The sequence below is a fragment of the Pagrus pagrus genome (assembly GCF_965226575.1).
Source record: "Pagrus pagrus genome assembly, chromosome: 13".
NCBI lineage: Eukaryota > Metazoa > Chordata > Actinopteri > Spariformes > Sparidae > Pagrus > Pagrus pagrus.
The window spans coordinates 2,875,865-2,887,347 of NC_140197.1; positions in this window are offsets into that span (position 1 = coordinate 2,875,865).

Sequence of the window (11,483 nt, forward strand, 5' to 3'; positions counted from 1 at the left end):
GGAGGCAGGGGAAGAAAAAAAAAATGAAGGGGGTGGGGATGTCTGTCTGGCCACCATGTTGACCTCATTGACCACAGCAGGACCAGGCTCGTATGCACACACACACACACACACATACACAATGAGCAACCTAATCAATATGTAACTAAGGAAGGAGGGAGGATGATGGAGAGAGTGGGGGTTAAGTTGCAGAAGATGGAGGGGGGTGAAGGAACGGTGTGAATGAGAATACATGTAAAGAGGGCTGTGCTGGGGTCTGTTGATGATGCAAACTGTAAACAGAGATATACGTGGAGAAACATTTCAAAAAACGCTTTCATAGCTGTTAACGAACTGGATCGGCTGTAGACTAATGTATGGAGAATAGTTAGTGTAGCATGTGGAGGGAAACTGTTGCATTTTTCAAAAATGTTGAAAGAAATATCACAGTGGGAAGCGAAACGTCGCCATTTCAAATGAGTAAAGCTGCATTCAGGTGTATCTTTTGTGTCGGTAAAGTGATCTCTACACACACTTGTGTTAAGAAAAGAAAGCTGTTCAGCAGACTTTCTTGTGTTTCTGGAGAGAATCAGTCTAAAAGAACAATATTACCCTGTTCTTGTGAATCTAGTAACATTTGAAAAGCAGACTGTGCTGATGGGCAGCAGAGCGGCGCAGTTGGAAGCTTACATTTGTTAAGTTAAAGCAAGTTATTTTTCCTGGCACTGTTTGACAAATGATGCTTTTAAAAAGTGGTGAGGACATGTCCCCAGCATCCCCAGTGTAAATGACATCACATGTCAAAATATCTATCTCACATAAAATGTCAGATTTGAAAGCATTTCACATGTGATACACTAATATGATCCAGGCACCTGAACATATCATTTTCACATGTAGCATCACGTGTGAAACACTGCATATGATTTTTAGATAATTCATCTAAAATGAAAAAAATTCAATTTTTGACACATGATGTAAGCATGTGTCATTTTCAAATATTTTTTCAATGATTTTACAATTTCACGTGTAACAACGTCACACAATGCACTTGGTTTTCAAATATTTCACGTGTGGAATGTCAGACATCACATCAAAACATCAATTTCACAAAATATCATGTGAAGCATCTCCCATGATACACTAACAGGGTTCACTTGTAGTGATTTTCAGACTTTTTAAATATGATACTCATACCTAAATAGGTTGATTGTTGATTGTCAGCATCTCCCTAAACTACAAATATCGCCGTACCCGAAACAACACAAGACACCTTCACGTACACTAACAGTTTGGTTAGGTTTAGGAAATGTTACCTCTGTCATTTCCGTTACAAACATAGTAAAAAAAAACTACTTTTGCTGACTTTTGGTTTCACACTGGACATGAACAGCAGTGTCCTGAATGAAAGTCCTGAAAGCTGCTTGTTGAACCCGTTGAACCCCATCCGTTTCCAACCTCCTCCCTACACAAACCTGTCACTCTTAACACTACTTCACCTCACTTCCTCCTTTGCCACCATAATACTGCAGCTGCTAGAGGTCACCATCGATCAACAAACGGAAATAAATACATGAGTGTGCCATAATAAGCTGCTTTCATTTTTGACCTATGTGGTTATTTCTCTTATCAGGACAGGCTCCAAATCTAAAATGAAAATAGCAATTTCACATATAACATCAACAGATACAGACTTCACATGTGATCGACGCACATGATGTATGCAGTGCACTTAACATTTTCCTTTCATGTTGTTCCCAGGATGAACTCGTGACATGATGCACAGATGTAGACGTGTGAGAACGTCGACTGCACATGTAATTCTACATGTGAAATCACATGTGGTAAACTCATGATTGTTTTGGACATTTGACAAAAATATAAATGTATCAGGTAACCCTACAGATCATGAACTTGAGTGCATCGAGGACAGCGTACAACTAAAAATGAGGATTCATTCAGAAATCTATGTAAACACACCGGCTAGCACTTTGGAGCCAGCGTCTACTAAGAAGATGACAATAACACAAACAGACAGGATGTGCAGCTGCATCAAAAGGGTTAACTGTCTGGGTCCAGGAGAGTGAGAAGTGTGTGTGTGTGAGTGTGTGTGTGTATGTGTGTGCATGTTGGGGGGTGTCAGTAAGTGCAGCTCTACAATGTCAGTCAGTCTTGGAGTGTGAACATGTTTGAAGGCAGCAGTGAGGGAGGAGGAGGAGGAGATAGCGAAGGAGGGCAAAGCGAGAGAGGAGTGGAGGAGGGGTGTCTGGTAGACAGAGGAAGGGAGGGAGGGAGAGAGAAAGAGAGGGGGGAGGAGAGACAAGCCAAGTGTGCACAATATTCATTCAAACTGACAGAGGCTGTGTGTGTCCTGGTTTGCACTTCCCACTGCTCCTCTCTCTCTCTCTCTCTCTCTCTCTCTCTCTCTCTCTCTCCCTCTCTCGCCAGACAGTCTGCAGTTTACAGCAGCAGGAAGAAGACACCGGAGAGCCACCCCGGCAGGAAGAAAGAAAGGGAAAAGAGTGTGATAAACGACAGACCAGGAGCAGGAGGAGGAAGAAAATCAGGGAGGAGGAGGGAAGTGAGGAAGAGTAGGGATTTGGAAAAGAGGTGATGAGTGGAGGATGAGAACAGAAGATGAAAGAGACAGAGGGAGAGAGAGTGGCTTTTCAATGGGAGGGGTAAAGAAGGAGGTATAGAGATAGAGGAATGCAGAGAAAGAGGGACGGAGAGGAGACTACCGCTCCTGCAGAAGAGGATGTTGGGTAAGTCAGTTTTGCACCTTTAATTTCATCATTTTTCCAGGCTGCTTGTTGTGCATGCGGCAGGGCTCTGATCCCAGAGCAGCCCTGACATCTACTTTCCATTGTCACTCTGTGGGAGAGGCTGCTCGCTGGCAGACATGAATGCGATGTGACAGTGTGTCAGCGGATGTTTGCCGACACTGATGTGCATGCATGATGCAACGCCAAGGAGGAACGCCCAGAGAAGCAGGGGACAGAGTGCAGAGTTGAGCATGGAAGTGGATGTAGTAAAGGACACTGAGGTTGCATGCTAGCATACAGCAGCAGTGAGTGCACTCACACAATGGGGATTTTCATTCATCATTTCTCATGTGATTGGCTGGTTGTGTGTGTGTGTTTTTGTTGTTTTACCGGAGTATTTGTCTGTGCTCACATGTGTTTGCCTGTATAGATATGCATGTTGCATGTGTGTGTGTGTGTGTGTGTGTGTGTGTGTGTTTAGCTGTCCCAGTGGAAGTGAATGACAATTAGATTAAAGTATTGATCCAGTCTGGGCCAGGTAGCGAGATGCAGACTTGGTCACACACCCAGCAGCAGAGGAGGGGGGAAGGGCCATCACTATTCTCGTTACCTCTGACATCACATGCAAACACACTCACACATACGCACAGATAGTAGCAGTAATATTGTTTGATAGGCGTACCTAATTCAGAACTCTCATTGAAAAATTGACTTTCAAGAAAAAACAGGAATTCTGCCTGTAAACACCCTCCTACACACACTTCCATGGAATTTTGTCCATAAACACGCTCTCACGCACACACTCTAGTCATTTTGTAACACACATGCACAAATATACACGTTGATTATGTCAGCCTTTAAAGAAGCAAACCTCTCATTCAAAACTCCCATTGTAAAAAACAACTTTTAAGGAACACAGGAATTCTGCCTGTAAACACACTTCTACACACACTCACAAACACACACACACACACACACACACACACACACACACACCGGCGAACTCAGCTCAGTTCACGTCGAAACACACTCTCACTCACTCACACACACACAAACAGACCGGCAGTTTCCCCAGTAATGGCGGTGCCTCCCTTGAACTCATTCACCGGGGGGTCATGGGTTCAAGTCCCAGGTGGGGGAGGGGGAGCAAGTGAGTGGGAGAGTGAGCGAAGGAGGGAGGGAGGAGGGAGGAGGGAGGAGGACCGCCACTCACTCACCCACCACCCACCCCATGTCTCGGTGTCTCCGTTTACCCTCCCCCCTTATATTTACCTCACACTCCACAATCTGTCTCCTTACTCAGACACACACTCTGCATTCATACACAACCATATATTTATGCATACATACATACATGTGCGGCACGTCTTACTCCCTGCTCTCTTGGTGTGCGAGTGAGTGTGGAGGTCAGGGGTGTTAAATGTTTATTTTGCCTGCTATTATGTGAGCGTCACCATCTGTGTGGCCACAATTGGCATCTCTACCTGTCTAGATCTGCATGTGTGTGTTCAGGCTTATATGTGATGACAAATATTAAGCTCCATTAGGATCCATCTCTTGTTTGAAGAGACATTGGTTATGTGTGTGTGTGTGTGTGTGTGTGTTGTCATCACCATGTCAATGCAGTGTAGTTACGTGAGCAGCCACAGTCTGGGTGGAGCTGAATACAAACAGACAGCCCAAACAGTGACATGCACGCAAATGCCTGCTAACGGAGGGCAAATGTGTCAGATTTTATCCCAGCTGCAACAGCTGGTACTATTTTTGGCTTTCCCCCACGTGCCCTTGAGCAAGACACCGGACCACCTGCCTGCGCGGTCGTGTGTTAGCTGTTGCTAGAGTTCAAGGTGTTCAGCAGTCAGTGCTTCGCTGAGAAATACCTGAATTTTTATTCTAGTTACTGACAGGTTTGAACAGATTTTTTCAGCCACATCTGATGTTCTCTGGAATCCAACAGAAGATGATGTTGAAAGTTTTTATGATCCACAACAGCAGTTAACAGTTTCCACTACCAGCAGAGTACGCTCCCACTAGTAGAAAAGAACATGAAGTTGCTCCAAGGTAATTCATTGCAACTTAATGTCAAAATTACCAAAGATTCTGCCTCCAAATTGTATATTTATGATCTAGTTATCGCTCAGATTTCTGGAAGTATTGATTTTTCATCCTTTTTTTTTTCATTTTGTTTTTAGTAACATTTCTCCTCTTGAAAAATAATAAAATAACAATCCTTCCCTGCTGCAAATAGGCTCATTAGAAAATGTAGGTAGTTCAACTAACATACAAAATATCAGATTTAATCACAATTAAACTATAGACCTATGCACACACACACACACACACACACACACACACACACACACACACAGTCTCTCTTTTATAGGAAACAAGAGCAGCTGACCTTTGACCTTTACCATTCAGCCTGTCTGGAAAATACCAAGCCTGGAATCGATCAACACTCCTCTCACCCAGACAGCCTCCCCCCCCACCATCCCCCCCCAACCATCCTATTCTCTCCACTCACCCGTGACCCCCCCCCCAAAACTCCCTCTATCATCACACGGTCAACCAAACAGCAGTCATGTTACGAGCTCGTAGCAGTGTTTGTGTGCTACTGTATGACCACACAGGGTGAAAAATTAGCTTAGACAACACTTAATATATTAATGCTGAAGGAAAGATAGATTGTAAAACTACAAATGAATAGAATACTTTAGATAAAAAGGCACCAGGATGAAACTCGTTGTTGTTTTATAGGTTATATAATTCAATATATAGGTGTTTTTTGTTGTTAGCACACTCACACTTGATTCTAGCACCTATATTAGCGAATAAAAGAAATATGCTATCGATATATTGGTTGATGTTCACATTCCTAAATATATATGTGGTTATCAAACACAAAGATATGTACCAGAGCGGGACATTTTATAGTTTAACAATAAACTCTATTGTCCAAAATGACATCAGTGAACTGAAACAGTAAACTTCGCTGGGAGTTTAATAATTATAAATAACCTCAAGCATCTTTTTCTTTATCATGTTCTGTAAAAAAGAAAAAAAAAAGGTTTATACATTTGGTTAGGCTGCAAGTAATACACTCATCTCTTTTTGTGTTTTGCATGTGTTGAGCAGTAACTGACTGTTGTATATTTCATTGATTCTACCTTTAGTGACCAAATATCTGTTATGTCCATGGCACTGTGTTTCAGCTGCAACCATATGTGGAGCCCTTTGCTGTCATGATGTCTTCCGTTTAGTGCAGGTAAGTCCCTTTAACCTGTAACCGTGTGATGTAGAGGTAAACAGGAAGCTCGACATTCAAAATCAGACGCTGAGTGAAACCAGAGACCTCGGTCCAGTTAGTAGGCTGAGGTTTCCAGCATTCCACGTCCGTTCCAAGATGAATTCAGAGCAGTGTTGATTTCTCAATGGAGCCGCAGGGATGACATATCTTTGTAGGTGACCCTGAAGTTAGCATCACAACACATAGTTAAACATATCTTAAAATAACTGTTAATAAATACCTGATAAAAAGATTTGTTAACCTTAAAAAGGCATTGTTCCACTTTAGATCCGGTGGCTGCAAATAGCATAGTTAAGTGCACAGTTAGCTAGGAAGTGCATAATAAAGTGTGTACTAATCTTAACAAATCAACAAAAAGTATGAACAAAAAAAGTTTAACATATAATCCAATAACAAATGTTTATGATGCTAGTATTAACACTTAGTCTTATTAATGTTAACGCTTGTTACAAGGACCAAACACCTCAATGAATTCACACATTCTACTCATCCAGTTTAAATGTCCGCCTGACAAATGTAAGTATAGGCTACTCTTAAGAAAGAAAGATATAGCAAGTGGTTTTAGGTTTGCTGTCCACCACATCACTGCTTCAGCTGTGTGCGTGCACCTGCAGAGCTCTTGTCTCTTCCTGTTTAGCGTCCTCCCTGGTCGGCCCTGTCATGGCTGTCCACTCCTTGCAGCGCTGGAGGACAGGCTGTTTGTTAGCAGCGCTGTCAGCCCCAGTTTCTCAAGTGTTGGGGAACATTCAACGCTGTCGGTGAGTTTGTGACTCGGAGAAACCATCGAGTGTTGAGTGTACCTTTACACGTGAGCTCACGTCGGTCTGAAACTCACACCGCCACCTTTGCATACACAGACACGCTATACACAGAGCCGCCACATCTCTACTGCATTTAGTTATTTAGTTAACACAGTTGTCACTAATGACATTAACAACAACATATTAACATTAATGGATGTGTCAGTTCGTGTCCTTGCATTGTGCAAACTGGCTCACCTGCTCGGCTAACTTACTGGTTGATGTTATGGGTTTCACCTGTGTTGTCCTGCTATGATAAGTCAAAATGTCTGCTGTGAAATAAAGCAAACTAAAGCAAGCACTTTGATACTGAAAGAATATGAAATAACTACTAGCTAATGTTAGACTGTAAACAGACGACATCATGGTCACATGATTTAAACCACCACTGAGCGTCTTACTACACAATTACTACACAGGTTTTCTATAAACTGATCAATGTACAAGTTGTAAAGTTAGAGTCAGAATAGTTTGTAACTACAGTCGGTCTGTAAAGCCGGACTAGTGAGTAGATGAGTCTCTGTGTTCGCTGTGACAACCTCTGCAGTCTCATTTAGACACTAAGTACATGGTGTACTGTGGTATTGTGAAAGACAATCTTAAAAGGGCTTTGTGGAACTTCTGTGTTGTGTTGGAAGCCAGACGTTAGCTTATGTTAGTGGACTCCATTTTTAAGCTAACGTTAGCTACTCTTGCTCTTGAGAGAGGCACTGAGACGAGGCCCTCAAGAATGTATATACAGTCACATCAATTGGACTGTTGTGGAAATCTGACCTGAGTCCTTCACAAAGAAAATCCAGCGGCATTAAACTACTTCAACACATCGTCCACAGGCTTGTATAGATAACAGAGACAGGAAGGTCTCACTTCTCATGTCACGTTACCGTCCACTCACATATGGACAATAAAAAGTATGTAATACATTTTGAAATTACTACAAAACGTTACATAAAGTCCCTTCAAAGCCAGAGTGACTGTGGTAAGTTCTACTTGTCTTTGGCAAACTGCATCAAAATCAAGTGTGACATGTCTCTAGATGATTTATTATTTGTAAACTCAAAATATCACTTCAGATCTTGCACCTTAAAGCCCCCTCCACTTTCCCTTCCTGTCTCCACAGTTGAATGTTTGAGCTTCACTGTGCAGAATGATGTATGTGCAACATTTCGACACTACAAGGCTGTTTTCACGTGTTGCTCAAAGTGTACATTTTCTCTTAAAATCTGACAGAATTGTATTATCCATTAAAACATGTGGAGAGGATGTTTAAAGGGTGTCACATTCTTTTCAGATGCTAAAACAATACCCACATGCCCATGTGTACGCTGACACATTCCTGTATAATCATTCCTGCTCTGCAAAGTGACTGAAGTGGGATGGGGGACAAAATGGACCAATACCATTTTAGCCAAAAGGGAAACAGATTCTGCTGTACAACACCACGTGCGGTACATCAACACACTGTTCGTTCCTCGTCTACGTTCCCTGATGGGGAGAAACCTCCACATGGAGCAGTCCTCTACTAGTGCAGGGGTCCGGTTCACATTCATCGCTGTCGGTGGGTTTCTGATGCTGTCAACCTGCCGATCGATGGATGACAACTGTGCCCATGCAAGGCCATGCTTCCTGATGTGCTGCCTTGATCGTCTGTATCAGCTGTTTGTCTTCTGCCCGGTTTATGTGTTGAAATGTAGTGTCATAGAGATCGAGACATAAATAAAGACTTTGGAACAGTATGTTGAAATTTTCCTTGTGCTTTGTGTTGTGTCACAATAGCTGTACCTGTAAGGGACATTTTTCAGCTTTAGGGATTTCAATATCAGAAGGCACTGAAGAGGGTGGTAAGGAGATGTGTGAGAATGAGAAAAGTACTCGGACAAGAAAAAATGACAGAAAATAAGTGATACAAGGAGACAATGCAGGAGAGCGTGAAGAGAAAATGACTTCGGCGAACAGAAAGATTGGAGATGACATAAGCCAACATGACTCTAAAGTGTGTGTGTGTGTGTGTGTGTGTGTGTGTGTGTGTGTGTGTGTGTGTGTGTGTGTGTGTGTGTGTGTGCGCGCGTGTGTGTGCATGTAGCCTCCGGGCTCCTAACAAGGTCGCTGAGTTAGATGCCTGTATACACTGCATGTAAAGCTAGTGTTGAACACAGAAGGAGCACCCTGCACCATGAACCTCAGTCAGGATCACAAGAGTAGGCAAGTGTTAGACATCAATCCTCTGAGCTGGAACAGAGATGTGTGTTAAACAGGTCCAGTCAATGATCATCACCAAGATATCCACTGACACAAACAATAAATCAAGTTATAAGTTATATATATATATATATTTTTTTAAATATTAAATTTATGCAATTCTCATATCCTGTCTCTGATCATGGTGGATGTCATGTTTGTTAGTTCGGTTCTGTTCATAGATAATTACTTATAATTATAGTAAGTGTTTTAAAATGGTGATTTCCAGTCGACATATCTAACCTGTCACTTGCACATGATGTTTAATCACGTGAACTTTTGTGAAATTAACTTCTGCGTTTGCAAAGAAGAAAACATTATATTAGCTTAAATGACCAAATAACCTGGTTAAGTTGGCTCATTGGATACTTCCCTCTAACTCTAAACTACAAATTACCAGTCATAGAGTGCCTTGCATGCATATGAGCAAAACAGATACACACATTTAAAATGACTGTCTGCTAAGTTAAATACAGTATATCTTATAGCATGACTGCAGGCTACAGATGTAACATTTCTCCATGCAAATACAAAAAAACCTTTTTGTTGAGTCGTGGACTCCACAGCCTCATGTTAGTTTAAGTAACGGTACATTTCATTTAGTCGTCTGTCACGATACCTTCTGGGGAAACATCAGATGATCCGTCAGAGAGTGAGGAAGTCAGCGAACGGACGGTAACTGAACATAATGTGAATAAAACTTTAAAATGTTACCTCATCCATGAATATGTCAGTCAGAAATGGCGGTTGTTTAACAATGAAGACCACAACTCCCATGGTCCTTTGCTACTTAAGTTCTTTGATTTGTTTTGACTGAGAGACCTCTAGCTGCAGAAATTACATAGGCTACTGTACGTTTAATTCTTAACTATCTGCTGGCGTTTCAATGATGCAGCTTAATTAACTAAAGCAGTAGTTTGAAAGTAGTTGGTGGTTAGCCTACTAAGAACTTGCCAAAGGAGACGACACCTAAGCAGTGAAACAATCTGTTCAAACAACACTGACATATTATCACCATATATTTCTGTGTTACTACATCCTACACCATAAATCTCGTCTACTGTATACCCTCAATTACTGAAATATTGGACTCACCATTCAACTGCCCACATCCCAGTGTGAGCTGGCACTTCCGCAGTCATTTGCTCAGCGGCTAAGCAGGACAACACAATGAAGCTATTCTAATAGTACAGCAGACAGATACACAGAGACAGATAGAGATACACAACACCACATGATAGCTCTGGGGTCAGGTTAAGGCTCAAGTTGCTTCCTGTAGGAGGCAGATGGGAGTTTAGATTTTGACCCTTTTGACCTCAACCTCCAAACCCTGCTGGACATCTCTAGTCACTGACATCACTCTCACAGGATAGAGACAGAGACAGACAACTGCATAGAAATATGTGATGTTGCTGCAAGGAGTGGGAAAAGAGAGAAGGATATCACAGCGAAGAAAGAGACGGGGATAAAATGGTATGACAGCATCTCTGTGGACTGCAGGGATAGTAAAGAAATGGAAGGAGAGGGTGTGTTAGGGGGAAACAGGACCATAAAGAACAATCCTTATTAATCACATACAATCATCCAGTACAACATAATTAAACTGGTTCCTCGCATTTACTGCAACTCCTCCTGCAGTATCAGTGGGCCACCAACATACAGTGCCCAAGAGACCAACTCCAGATTCTAAGCCTGTGCCTTGGTCATGGGCACTGACCGGGGCTTTAACCTAATGTGCATGTTTTGGTGAAACCCACACAAGCATGGAGGGGGAATCATGCAAACTCCACACAGAGAGACCCTGCCCCTACTGGGATTAGAATCCCGAGCCTTCTTCCTGTGAGACAACAGTGCTGACCACTGCTCCACCACGGGCAGGAGCAAATTAAAGGAACAAAACAAGATGTAACAAACAGCTGCATATCCAGTAGATAGTGAGTCTCTTAAAAGGACAAGAAGTCTATCCTTTACTTAAGAACAGACTTCTGGACATTGAAGCAAAAAACATCCTGTAAGTTACTATGAAAACATTTATTGAAATAATCTCATGATGACATGATGAAGCATACAGAGTTTTACTGGAAGACTGGAGATGCTGGAAGGAGCCGGCCCATGAACATACCATCACTTACAATTTTTGTGTCCCTCAAGTAGAATATGACTGCACTCTGTTCGCAAACAGCGACAGACTTTGACTTTGTTGATACTCTAATTCAGTTGTCAATATTTCAGACTAAAGCGAGTGCAGGATTTCTTAAAAAGAAGAAAAACACAGTATTAATCATTCACCATAGTACATAGGTTTCTCACCCGAAAGAGAAATGATATGCTGTGATCCTTTACGATGCAAAGACTTGGAGTACACGACTCAACAAAATATACAACACGGGTCCA